We start from the raw sequence: 15,256 nt of genomic DNA, 5'->3' as shown, positions 1-15,256 counted from the left end.
ATTATGGACATTCTGTCTGTGCCCCATGGTCATCATTATTTCTCTACTTCACTCTTGCTATGGGGCAGAAGGAAAATTTCTTATTTTCCAGTATTAAAACCTTTAATATTAGAGTTCTTTTTTTTAGGTTTCATTGCCAATTCTTTTCCCCTTTTGCTACTGTGAAATTTAACACACATATAGCAAAGTGCCAAAAACATAAATATACACCTCGATGAATTACCACAGGCAACATTAGCACCCCAAATGTCTGCTTATGCCTCTTTCCTACAGCCCAGAGAGAACCATTACTTTCACTTCTAAACATATGCAGACATTTCTTTTGGGTATATATCTAAGAGTGGAATTGCTCATCATAGTGTATACATGTAAACTCTAGTAGATAAGCCCAATCTGTTTTGTCAGTTTCCCAAGTGATGATACTAACTTTAGCAACCACAGCAATATAAGTTCCTACCGTTCCTTTTAAATATTGCCCATTCTGGAAAAATCCCAAATACAAAATCTAACAGCACGCCTAAGGGAAATAGAAGCAAAGCAGCAAAGACACCCCAAACCCAGCGGAAGAAGAGAAATAATAAAGATCAGAGCAGAAATAAACAATATAAAATCTAAAAAAACTGTAGAGCAGATCAATGAAACCAAGAGTTGGTTTTTTGAAAAAAATAAACAAAATTGATAAACCTCTAGCCAGGCTTCTCAAAAAGAAAAGGGAGATGACCCAAATAGAGAAAATCATGAATGAAAATGGAATTATTACAACCAATGCCTCAGAAATACAAGCAATTATCAGGGAATACTATGAAAAATGATATGCCAACCAACTGGACAACCTGGAAGAAATGGACAAATTCCTAAACACCCATATACTTCCAAAACTCAAACAGGAGGAAATAGAAAGCTTGAACAGACCCATAACCAGTGAAGAAATTGAATCAGTTATCAAAAATCTCCCAACAAATAAGAGTCCAGGACCAGATGGCTTCCCTGGGGAATTCTACCAGACGTTTAAAGCAGAGATAATACCTATCCTTCTCAAGCTGTTCCAAAAAATAGAAAGGGAAGGAAAACTTCCAGACTCATTCTATGAAGCCAGTATGACTTTGATTCCTAAACCAGACAGAGACCCATTAAAAAAAGAGAACTACAGGCCAATATCCCTGATGAATATGGATGCAAAAATTCTCAATAAGATACTAGCAAATCGAATTCAACAGCATATAAAAAGAATTATTCACCATGATCAAGTGGGATTCATTCCTGGGATGCAGGGCTGGTTCAACATTCGCAAATCAATCAATGTGATACATCACATTAATAAAAGAAAAGATAAGAACCATATGATCCTGTCAATCGATGCAGAAAAAGCATTTGACAAAACTCAGCATCATTTCTTAAAAAAAACCCTTGAGAAAGTCGGGGTAGAAGGAACATACTTAAACATCATAAAAGCCATTTATGAAAAGCCCACAGCTAATATCATCCTCAATGGGGAAAAACTGAGAGCTTTCCCCCTGAGATCAGGAACACGACAGAGATGTCCACTCTCACCGCTGTTGTTTAACATAGTGTTGGAAGTTCTAGCATCAGCAATCAGACAACAAAAGGAAATCAAAGGCATCAAAATTGGCAAAGATGAAGTCAAGCCTTCACTTTTTGCAGATGACATGATATTATCCATGGAAAATCTGATAGACTCCACCAAAAGTCTGCTAGAACTGATACATGAATTCAGCAAAGTTACAGGATATAAAATCAATGTACAGAAATCAGGTGCATTCTTATACACTAATAATGAAGCAACAGAAAGGCAAATAAAGAAATTGATCCCATTCACAATTCCACCAAGAAGCATAAAATACCTAGGAATAAATCTAACCAAAGACGTACAAGATCTGTATGCTGAAAACTATAGAAAGCTTATGAAGGAAATTGAAGAAGATATAAAGACATGGAAAAACATTCCATGCTCATGGATTGGAAGAATAAATATTGTTAAAATGTCAATACTACCCAAAGCTATCTACACATTCAATGCAATCCCAATCAAAATTGCACCAGCATTCTTCTCGAAGCCAGAAGAAGCAATCCTAAAATTCATATGGAACCACAAAAGGCCCCGAATAGCCAAAGTAATTTTGAAGAAGACCACCAAAGCAGGAGGCATCACAATCCCAGACTTTAGCCTCTACTACAAAACTGTAATCATCAAGACAGCATGGTATTGGCATAAAAACAGACACATAGACCAATGGAATAGAATAGAAACCCCAGAACTAGACCCACAAAAGTATGGCCAACTCATCTTTGACAAAGCAGGAAAGAATATCCAATGGAACAACGACAGTCTCTTTAACAAATGGTGCTGGGAGAACTGGACAGCAACATGCAGAAGAATGAAACTAGACCACTTTCTTACACCATTCACAAAAATTAACTCAAAATGGATAAAGGACTTGAATGTGAGATAGGAAACCATCAAAACATTAGAGGAGAAAGCAGGAAAAGACCTCTGTGACCTCAGCCGCAGCAATTTCTTACTTGACACATCCCCAAAGGCAAGGGAATTAAAAGCAAAAATGAACTATTGGGACCTCATGAAGATAAAAATCTTCTGCACAGCAAAGGAAACAATCAACAAAACTAAAAGGCAACCAATGGAATGGGAAAAGATATTTGCAAATGACATATCGGACAAAGGGCTAGTATCCAAAATCTATAAAGAGCTCACCAAACTCCACACCCGAAAAACAAATAATCCAGTGAAGAAATGGGCAGTAAACATGAATAGACACTTCTCTAAAGACATCCGGATGGCCAACAGGCACATGAAAAGATGTTCAATGTCGCTCCTTATCAGGGAAATACAAATCAAAACCACACTCAGATACCACCTCACGCCAGTCAGAGTGGCCAAAATGAAGAAATCAGGAGACTATAGATGCTGGAGAGGATGTGGAGAAACGGGAACCCTCTTGCACTGTTGGTGGGAATGCAAATTGGTGCAGCCGCTCTGGAAAGCAGTGTGGAGGTTCCTCAGAAAATTAAAAATAGACCTACCCTATGACCCAGCAATAGCACTGCTAGGAATTTACCCAAGGGATACAGGAGTACTGATGGATAGGGGCACTTGTACCCCAATGTTTATAGCAGCACTCTCAACAATAGCCAAATTATGGAAAGAGCCTAAATGTCCATCAACTGATGAATGGATAAAGAAATTGTGGTTTAATATACACAATGGAGTACTACGTGGCAATGAGAAAGAATGAAATATGGCCCTTTGTAGCAACGTGGATGGAACTGGAGAGTGTGATGCTAAGTGAAATAAGCCATACAGAGAAAGACAGATACCATATGTTTTCACTCTTATGTGGATCCTGAGAAACTTAACAGAAACCCATGGAGGAGGGGAAGAAAAAAAAAAAAGAGGTTAGAGTGGGAGAGAGCCAAAGCATAAGAGACTCTTAAAAACTGAGAACAAACTGAGGGTTGATGGGAGGTGGGAGGGAGGGGAGGTTAGGTGATGGGCATTGAAGAGGGCATCCTTTGGGATGAGCACTGGGTGTTGTATGGAAACTAATTTGACAATAAACTTCATATAATAAATAAATATATATATATATATATATATATATATATATATATATATATTACCTATTCTGATGGGTATGTACCAGTATTTCATTGTGTTTTTTTAATTTGTATTTCTCTGACTGATAATAAGGCCAAATCTCTTCTCTCAGATTTATTTGTCATTTTGGATATCCTGTTTTATGCTTGGACTGTTCAAATCTATTGCTCATTTTTTATATTGGGCTCCTTATCTTTCTTAATGATTTTTAGAAGTTCTTTATAAATTTTGCTTATCCTCATCTCTTTGAAATTCTAGGAGTTTTTTTTCTCTAATTCTTTTTCTATTTTCTGAAACAGCTTGGGGTTCTCAGACAGACTCAAAGTTAAGCATGCAGAATATATATTAAGGTGTCCCTTCATTAAGTGGTGCAATAACTATAGAAGGGAAAAAGCCAGAATTGGGGTTGCGCAGAGGAGTCGATCTGTAATAAAGGACCAACAAAAGGCTCAGGGGAGCCTACACAAAGTTTTAGAATGAAAACAGCCTTTTAGGGTCGTCACAAGTTTAGTGAAGACAGCCAGACCTTTATACACCAGCATCCCTCACTCAATGGCTATGGGCCATCCCAGAAAGAGGTATGGTCTTGGGGAAGGCAGGTCTCCAGAGCAGAGGCAATTCCTGAAGGAGCTGTAAGCAGCTGTCTGGCTGCCAACACTCCCGGCAGATGAGACGACAAGATCTTCATTGAAGAGGAATCTAAATGACACATTAAGATGTCCACCGTACTACTCTCTTAATGGCGTTGTTGAGAAACACAAGTTCTTAATATTAGTGAAGGCCAATTTAATGCTCATTTCCTAGATAGCTATATAGCTATGCACTACATTTAGTGCATTTCCTCTTCAAAACTCATTCCACACCTACACCCAAGAAGATGTTCTCCCATGTTTGTTTTTCTTTCTCATATTGTGGCATGTGATCTACTTGGAAATTGGCTTTTTGTGCAGAGTGTGAATCAGGTTTCATTTCTCCATATTGATTTCTAACTTTTCTCCGAATCAATCTATCAGATCAACAGAACTGAATTGGTCACACCGTCAACCAGGAGAAACCCAGGGGACTTAGGAATACCTCAGTAAATATAGGAGAGAGTGGCAAGGAAGAAATATTAAGTAGAGCAGATTCTACCTGAGGCCCCTCCTCAAGTTTAAGTGGGAAGCACTGATACTCTCCCACAAACCAACTGGAGACGTTTACCTGTAAGGATTAAATTGAAAGAGATCAATGTAAAATGATTGGAATATTCTAGTAACTTAAAGGGTAGCTATCTGTTATTATTCTGGTGCTAGGGTTGGCCCTGACACATGCCTGTTCAGAATGCTTTCATTATCACATCCTCATCTCAGTAGAACATTTTTCACTCTTTCATTTTGCTATAGAGTAAAAGGTCATCATTTTCCTCTCCTATCTTACTTCTCCCACGCCCTGTAGAATCAGATAAGACTTGACCAGTAGCCAGAGCAACATTCCTAACAGGATGTTACAACACCTGTTCAAAAGCAGATGAACTGTGTGCTACCATTTCCAGGAGCAGACAAATGGCAATTCACCGATTCCAGAATGGAACGCGGCCAGCATAATTTCTACCATCACATTTGCCAACCTTCAAACATTTTGCAGGATATATTCTAAGCAGGCCAGTAATGCAAATAATTTATGAAGAATCTGTGCTCCAAAAACACACAGGCACATGAGGAAAGAGCAGTCTCAGCTCCACTGCGTTTTTCTTCACTGGAGCAACACTTCGTCAAGATGTCTGAAGCGTCAATTAGGACACCTCCCTGATCCAGAAGACCCAACTGTTCCTCCACTTCCAATAACAAGTCTTTTCTTCAGCCTCACAGCTGATGCTCTGTTTAGCACTGTTTTTCAAAAAGCACACAAAAAAACAAAAACAACTATGCATGAGAGAGTATATGATGTTCAACAGCAAGTAACAACAACAACAACAAAAACAAACACTGGTTTGCACCATTTTGACACTCGTTGTTTATTAACAAGAAGCGGGCTGGTTAGCCAGCTTCACGGAGTCATTAAAGACCCAGCTCCTTTCTTTATGGACATTAAGTGGCTCTTAATTCTCCAGAAAGAATGTCTTTCAAAGTCAACATTCAAAACTCTCTGAATCTATTTTTAATCAGAGGTCAACATCTGTCCCCAGCGCCACACCCAGGAGACACCCTCATGCATTTCACTGTCCCAGGACACATGCCTGCCCTAAATTCAATCATTGGCAAAGTGGAAAAGAACTGTCAGAAGTGGCTTAAATCTATCACAATTATGATTTACCACTTAGGACCAAGCACAGTATTCCTCAAACAATTTTGGGGTTCGAAAACCAAGAATGGAAGGCTAATAGCTGTTGAGTGGGCAATAAAATCTGTCTGCCACAAACACCTGGTTAGAGAAAAAAATGTAAAAGCCTAGAAGGAAAAAAATCCAAAGTCAAAGTGTGACTGTCTTTAGTTAACAGGACTGTGTGTGTGTGTGTGTGTGTGTGTGTGTGTGTGTGAGAGAGAGAGAGAGAGAGAGAGAGAGAGAGAGAGAGAGAGAGAGAGAGAGGAGAAGGTGATTTATCTTTTTCTTTCAATTGTTGTATTGATAAATTTTTTGCAGTGATCATGTGTTGTTTTTATCGTTAAAGAAAACACTTCCTTGGGACAGAAAAATCACCTGTAATTTCTACAACCTACCACAGAAGCTGAAGGGCAAACATTTTCATCTCCAACCAACTCAGAATTACCCTGAAGCCCCTCCGGAGAGCACAGGCAGTGATCCAAATGAGAGAGGACTGTCTGTCCTCTACAACGCTCATCACTGTCGTCAATACACGCTTGGGAGATCGAGTCAGGCTGCTTCTAGGAACCCTTCACCAATATCCTTGGAGCCTGTGGAGGGCCTATAATCTTAACTGTTTAGGCTGTGGCCATATGCTCAGCAGCAGTATCTTTAGAGAACAATTCTGACTGTAATTTTTAGTAAAAACAATCAATTCCCATCTGCCCGCACAGCAGAGGCACAGATGGGTTTATTACTGGAATGGCATCCTATGTGGATGGACAGTGACAAACTAGTCAGAACTCTCTTCTGGCAGTTCCACCCCTGAAATCCTAAACTTAGCCTAAGGACGAGCTTGTGTTGTGTCAGTGTACCTGTGTTATGGGGGAGAAAACGGGGGAGAAGAGCAGAGAGTAAATGGCAACAGGGCTGTAGTCTGGCTCTAACTTCACAGACAACACTGACTCTTGCCGTGGGGATTTTTCGGTGACAAATGATATAGGGTCCTCAGAACACAGACTAGCTGGATATCTGCTGCCTTGAACAAGTGACTCTAAAACTAAAAATATCTTCACAGGCTCTAACATGAAGGACGGAACCAAAACAAGGCAACAAGTGGTTCTAAAGTATTTGTTGTACCATCATTTGGAATTTAGCAATACATCTTTGCTACCACTAATAATAAGAAGAATCTCAACTTATCTGGTTTGTAATAACATTCCAAACTTTGTGTTAAGAGCTTTACGTAAATTATTCCATTTAATCCTCATAGCAGTTCATATGCAGAACTTTTTCCCAAGGTGACAGAGTTAAAATGTGATTTAACTAAGTTTCAAAATCTTCCCCAACTCCTAACTCCAGGCAACAATTACAATTACTCCCCGTCCCACCATCTCCAAAAAGTGAGCAACCCATCAGAGAGGCAGAGGAATCTTTAGGTGGTGAGGCCAGAGCTAATATTAGAAATGTGAGGGACACGTGGGTGGCTCAGTGGATTCCGCGTCCGACTCTTGATCTCGGCTCAGGTCATGATCTCAGGGTTTGTGAGTTCAAACCCCAAGTCAGCTGTGTGCTGACAGTGCGGAGCCTGCTTGGGATTCTCTCTCTGTGCCTCCCCCACCCGCCCGCCCGTCTTCTCTCAAAATAAATAAGTAAACTTAAAAAAAAAGTAAAAAAGACAGGCGGTAAGATCTCACCAGGTACATTAGTGGCAGAAAGGGAAGACCTATGGGAATCCAATGCCAGGACTACTCTATATAAACATCCTTTAAGAATTTTTTAAACAACCACCACCATATTTCTCACAAGATAGGGCTTTGTGACATCTCCGGTAGTGATGAAAATGATTACACACATAAACACCCCCGGAATTTAATAAACGTCACGTTATCCAAAGAGGATGGTGATGGCAAACCCCAGATGCACTCCCGCCTTTCTTACACTCTATACTTAAGGTCCAGTTTCTGCAGGAAATAATAACGTCTCCTTCTCTTACATATTAGCTACAGCAGTGAAGCTGTAATTTTTCTACAGTGCCCCAAGGCAATTCACGAGTGAAGACATTAACGGATGAGCAAGTCGAGAACGAATCACAATGCAAGAGCTACTGCCAAGAGGAAAAGCAGCAAACTGACTACAGAAGTGAGGTGGCTCGAGACAACTGGGCTGAAAATCTACCTCTCCTGCACTTGTGTTCTACACAAACAGGTCCCGATTGCTTAGAGGACTTTTTCAAAATACGTACTGACTGCTAACCATATGTAAGTCTCTGTTCTGGGCTCGGTGGACAGGAAGGTCGTTAAACTGCCACTACCCCATACGTAAAAGTCCTAATTTCGGAATTGTACATGTAATAAACCGTACCTTTTAATTTATATGTTTTTTCTTAATTATGAGGAAGTTGAATATATGTTCAAAAGAGTAAAAGCCATTTGCAGATCTCTTCTAACTCAAACCATGACCAAGTACGTGGTGCTTAATCGGCCTTCCTATTGTATATAACTGGAAACCAAGAACATACATGTGAGACACCATTTTCTGAGAGTGGACAACAGATAATCAGTTAAGTAACGTAAACAATGAAAGAAAAAGCAGAAACAGGTGAGCCTTGTATTTGTAGCTGGAGCTATTCTCTGAACAACGGTTCAGGGAGGGGGAGCCCATGGTGGCCTGAGTTGAGGAGACAAAGACTAGAGTCTAGGGAGGTTGAGATGGCTGCAGTTTGAAAGATTATTGGGAAAAAAATTTATGGAAAGAAGTATTTCTAGGAATCTGCACAGGATTTCTCTGCAATCTATTGCTGAATAGTAAGGTGAGAATGCGTATAGAAAAATTCAAAAGACTGGGCACAGATCTACCAGAAATCCTAAATTGAACAATTTCCATGAATCACACTGAGATTACAGACATTCGACTTTCATCCAGTCAGACGGGAGCCATTTTTTTTTAACACACGGGTACACGACAAACACCCAAAATACTAACACCTTGGAAAAAATATCAAACAACTTGCCAAAACAAAACTTTAAAACCATCCTCAAGAAAAACGATACAAATAAAATGGTGGACTAGGAAACCTCAAGCCTTCATTTTCCCACAGAAACATTTAAAAACAACTAGAAAATGGCTAAAATAACCTTACATGCAGCTCTGGGAAAACAGTCAAAGTTCTGCAAGAACTAACAAACACACAATCCAGAAAAAGCTACTTTCGAACCAGGAGGAAATTTTCTGACATTTTTATTCATCCTTGTCCCACCTACACCCTGGCACAGTGTGGTCTTGGTCTGGAGGAGGTGGCATCCTAGTTCCTAATTCTCTCTCCCAAATCAGAGGGAGGGCAGGAGACTTCATTTGCAATAGTCTAACCTAGCTGTGGGCTGTCCGAGACCACATTTCTACCTCACGTCATTTGGGAGACGTGGCGGGCTTGGTCATGAAAACTGCAGAGGGTCTACTAACCCACAGATGCCTATTCTTGGTAGAGACATACAAGAGACCATCTAAAGCCCCAAAGAGGAGGTGGGGGGAGGCTCTTTGGGAAATTAAGAATTCAATAGTAGCCCCATATATTAGGCAATTGAAAAAGACATACATATACTAAGGTAAAACACATGCTCAGAAAAGAAAAGACCTGAAAAAACTTAAGCTTTTACCTTGGGCTCATCTCTAGGCTCAGAGCATATCTACTTAGTGAACGACTACCTGATACAGAGCCCAAGACAGGTGGCTGTTTTCTGCCTATTACAAAAAATCACAAGATATACAAAGAATCAGAAAATCGAGGCTTATTCAAATGAAGGAAATAAATTGGCAGAAATTGTCACAGAAGAAGCACAAGCATTGGACTTGCAAGAAAGAACTTCAAAAACTCTTTTCAATATGTTCACAAATCTAAAGGGAAAAAAAATGAATGAAGAACTAAAGAAAATCAGTAAAATAACACGAATAAAATGAGAATATCAACAGAGAGAAAATATAAAAAGGAACCAAAAGAAATCCTGAAAAATATAAAAACTGAAGTGAAAGTTTGCTACAGGGGTGCAGCAGCAGATCTGAACAGAGAGAGGGGGGAAAAAATAGCAAGCTTGAAGGTAAAACATTTGAAATTGCTGAGTCTGAGGAACAGGGAAAAAAAAAGAAAAAAGAAAGCAAATAGAGCCTAAGAACACCATCCAATAGGCCAACATACACATTATGGGAGTCCCAGAAGGAGAAGAAAAAAGGGCAGAGATATTATTTAAGAAATAATGGCCAAAACAAAAATTTCTAAACCCATTCTTCCAATCTCTTCTGATTGTGGAGTTTAATCTATTCACATTTAGAGTAATTACTGATAGGGAAGGACTTTGATTTGCTATTTTGTTATTGGTTTTCCACGTACCTCATTGCTTTTTGTTTCATTTCCACCATTAATGCCTTTATGTTAATGAGTGAAATAATTTATTTAGGGACATATTTTGATTCTCTTATCATTTCCTTCTGTGTATTATATTCATATTTTCTTCATGGTTACCATGGGGACTACATATAACATCTGAAAGTTATAATAATAATCTGTTTTGAATTGAAACCAATTTAACTTCCATCATAGACAAAATCTATGTAGCTCGATCCCCCTTTGTTATTAACTCCACAAACTATGCCCATATACATTGCATACTCAGTAACACAGATTTTTATTTATGCTTTATCCATTTGTCTTTGAAATCCTGTAGAAAACAAAAAGCCAAATTACAAATCAAAATTACAGTTTTGTTTTTATATTTGCCCTTGTTTTACCTTTACCAGATATCTTTCTATCTTCCTATGGCTTCAATTTAACATCCAGTGTCTTCTAATTTCAACCTGAAGGACTCCCTTTAGCATTTCTAGTATGACAAATCTAGCAGTAATGAACTCCTTCATATGCTATCTATAAGGGACAGTATTGGATTAAAAGTGCAAGGATCAAAAAAAAATATTCTATGTAAATAGTAGCCAAAAGAAATCTGGCATGGCTATACCAATATCAGACAAAATAGACTTTAATTCAAAACTTATCACAAGAGACCAACAAGGACATTATATAATGATAAAAAGGATCAATTTACCAATGAGATAAAACAACTATAAATACAGAAACACCAAATATCAAAACTGAACGTCGAAATTGACAGCTCAACAATAATACTTTCAGACTTCAATTCTCTAGTCTCAGTAATGGAAAAAACAACCAGAAAGAAAATCAGTAAGGAAAAAGAGTACTTGAACAACATTTTAAACCAGTTGGACATACCAACATATACAGAACACTCCATCCAACAAGAGCAGAATATGTTTTTCTCAAATGCACATGGGACATTCTTCAGGACAGATCACATGTTAGCTCACAAAACACGTTTTAATAAACCTAAAGAGACTGAAATCATACAAACTATCTTTTCTAATTACAATGTAATGAAACTAGAAATCAATATAAGGAAAATGAGAGAAATCCACAAATATGTTGAAATTAAACAACACACATTTAAACTATGAGTCAAAGAAGGAAACACAAGAAAAATTAGAAAATATCTTTACACATAAACATGAAAATATGTCATACAAAAACTTATGGGATGCAGAAGTAGTGCTAAAAGGGAAATATAACCCTGTGTGTTAACAACAATGGAATCTTAAATAAAAAGTAAATTTTAATAGAGGGCATATTATTTCAACCATCTGTATCGTTTGACATGGATAGAGACATTTAAGACAATAACCTATGATAAAAAATAAGTAAATAAAATGTATAGTTATTATTTAAAGAAGAAAGATCTCAAATCAAATAAACAGTCTAACTTTACATCATAAGGAACTAGAAAAACAAACTAAATGCAAAACTAGCAGAAGAAAAGAATGTTAGAACAGACATAAATAAAATGGAGAATAGGAAAATAGGAAAAAAAATCAACAAAACCAAAAAGTTGTTCTTTGAAAAGATGAGTAAAATTGTCAAATCTTTAGCTAGATTGACTAGGAAAAAACAAAGAAAATTCAACTTACTAAAATCAGAAATCAAAGTGGGGATATTACTACTGATATTAGAGAAATAACAAGGATTATAAAAGATACTGTGAGCACATTTACACTAACAAATTGGATAACCTAAATAAAATGGACAAATTCCTACAAACACACAAACTACCAAGACTGAATCATGAGAAATGAAAACTTGAAAAGATATATAATCAGAAGATTAAATCAATCACCAAAAAACTCCCAGCATAGAAAAAGGTCTGGACCAAATGGCTTCACTGGTGAATTCTACAAAATACTTTAAGAATTACATTGATATTTCTCTAACTTTTCACAAAAATTAAAAAAAAAAAAAGAAATACTTCCTAACTCATTCTATTTGGCTAGCATTACCCTGATACCAAAACAGATGCAGACATTATAGGAAAAGAAAACCACAGACCAATAGCCCTTAGGAATATTGACCAAAAAATCCTCAGCAAAATACTAAGAAACCAAAATCACCAGTATATTAAAAGGATTACACAAATTTGGATTTATTTCTGATATGCAAGGATGGTTCAACACACAGAAATTAATCAACATAATGTTAATTAATATTTAAATAAATAACTGAAAGCTACATAGATTGGAAAGAAAAAATAAAACTGTCCTTATTAACATAAAAAAAAGAAATTAACCAATGTAACATACCATATTAACAGATGAAGAAAACAAGTACACGACCATCTCAACTGATGCATAAAAGCATGTAAAAAAATTTGACACCTTTTCAAAAGACAAATTCAAAAAACACACACAACAAACTAGGAATAGAGGAAACTACCTCCACATAAAGGTCATATATGGAAACCCCATAGCACAGAAAAAGAAATGAACACATCCTGGAAAGGAAGAAGTAAAACTATCTCTATCCACAGACATGATCTTACATAGAAAAATCCCTAGAGATTCCACAAAGTAACTGTTAGAATAGAGAAATTCAGCATAGTTGCAGGAGACAAAAATCAACATGCAAAAATTAGTTACGTTTCTATAGACAAACAACATACAATATGAAAAGGAAATTAAGATGATCCCATTTACAAACATCAAGAAGAATAATTATGAATAAACTTGACTGAAGAGGTGAAAAGACTTACACACTGAAAACTGTAAAATGCTACTGAAAGAAATTAAAGATGACATAAATGTCAAGAAAGACATCGGGTATTCATAGCTAAGAAGACTTAATATCAGTAAGATGTCAATACTGCCCAAAGTGATCTGCAGATTCAATCTGTTCTCCATCAGAATCCCAGTGATATTATTAAAAAATAGGAAAAAAAAGTTTTAAACTTCTGTGGAGGGCCGCCTGTTTGGCTCAGTAGGTTAAGCGTCTGACTTCAGGTCAGGTCATGATCTCACAGTTTGTGAGTCTGAGCCCCACGACAGGCTCTGTGCTGACAGCTCAGAGCCTGGAGCTGGATTGGGATTCTGTGTCTCCTTCTCTCTCTGCCCCTGCCCGGCCTCTGTCTACTTTTCTTTCTTCCTTTCTTCCTTTCTTCCTTTCTTTCTTCCTTTCTTCCTTCCTTCCTTTCTCTCTCTCTCTCTCTCTCTCTCTTTCTTTCTTTCTTTCTCTCTTTCTTTCTTTCTCTCTCTCTTTCTCTCTCTCTCTCTCTCTCTCTCTTTCTCTCTCTCTTTCTCTCTTTCTCTCTCTCTCTCTTTCTCTCTTTCTCTCTTTCTTTCTTTCTCTCTTTCTCTCTTTCTTTCTCTCTTTCTCTCTCTCTTTCTCTCTCTCTTTCTCTCTTTCTCTCTTTCTTTCTCTCTTTCTCTCTCTCTTTCTCTCTTTCTCTCTCTCTCTCTCTCTCTCTCTCTCTCTAAAAAATAAACCAACATTAAAAAAAACTTATTTGTAATCTCAAGGCACCCCAAATAGCCAAAATAGTCTTGGAAATGAAGAGCAAAGTTGAAAGTCTCACATTTCCTAGTTTCAAGACTTAACTTCAAAGCTACAATAAATCAGAATAGTGTGGTACTGGCATAAAGACAGCCCTATAGACCAAGGGAATAAAATCACAGCCCAGAAATAAATTCTTATATATACGGTCAAATTATTTTTGACAAAGTTTCCAAGACCATTAATGGAGGCGAAAGATGGTCTTTAACAATGCTGGAAAAATTGGATATCCATATACAAGAGAAGGAAGCTGGACTCTTATACCATATACAAAAACTAAATAAAAATTTATCAAAACCTGAGTGTAAGAGATACAGCTACAAAACTTTTAGAAGAAAAGCTTCAAAGATGTTGGATTTGACAATGATTTCTTTGATATGACACTGAAAGTATAGACAACAAAAAAAGAAATAAACTTCATTTCACTGAAATTATAAGCTTTATATATCCAAAGACATTGAGGGACACCTAGATGGCTCAGTGGGTTAAGCATCTGACCCTCGATTTCAGCTCACGTCATGATCTTGCATTCATAGATTGAGCCCCACAACAGGCTCTATGCTGAGCATGGAGCCTGCTTAAGATTCTTTCTCTCCTTTACTCCTCTACATACACACACACACACGCGCACACACACACACACACACACACACACTCTCTCTCTCTAAAAAAAAAAAACAAAAAATTTAAATATATTGAAAAGAAAGTGCAACGGGATAAAATGTTTGCAAATGATATATCTGATAACCCATTAATATCTAGAATATAGGAAGAACACCTACAATTCAAAACATAAAAATAAAAACAATTTAAAAATGGGCAAAAGGCTTGAACAGACATTTCTCCAAAGAATATACACAAATGGCCAATAAGCATATGAAAATAGGCTCAACATCACTAATCATTAGGGAAATGCAAATCAAAACCACAATGAGATACCACTTCACACTCATTAATATAGCTATTAAAAAAAAACAGAAAATAAGTGTTGGCAAGGATGTGGAGAATTTGGAACACTTATGCACTGCGAGTACAGATGTAAATTGGTGCAGCCACAGTGGAAAACAGTTTGGTAGTTCCTCAAAAAGTTAAACCTGTGACCCAGCAATTACATTTCTGGCTACATAGCCAAAATAATTAAGACCAGGGACTCGAACAGAGATTTGTGTACCAATGTTCATAGCACCATTATTCCCAATCACCAAAAGGTGGGAACATCCCTAAAGTCCATCTCAAGAGATGAAATGATTGACAAAACATGGGTATGTACATACAATGAAATATTATTAAGCCTTGTAAAGAAATGAAATTCTGATACATGCCATAATATGGTAAGTCATGAAGACATTACGCTAGTGAACTAAGCCAGACACAGAAGAACAAATAGAATACGGTTGCACTTA

The sequence above is a fragment of the Panthera tigris genome, chromosome D1 (assembly GCF_018350195.1).
Source record: "Panthera tigris isolate Pti1 chromosome D1, P.tigris_Pti1_mat1.1, whole genome shotgun sequence".
In the NCBI taxonomy this organism is placed as follows: Eukaryota; Metazoa; Chordata; class Mammalia; order Carnivora; family Felidae; genus Panthera; species Panthera tigris.
The sequence above is the reverse complement of the archived record's forward strand: the minus strand, read 5'-3'. Positions refer to the sequence as shown.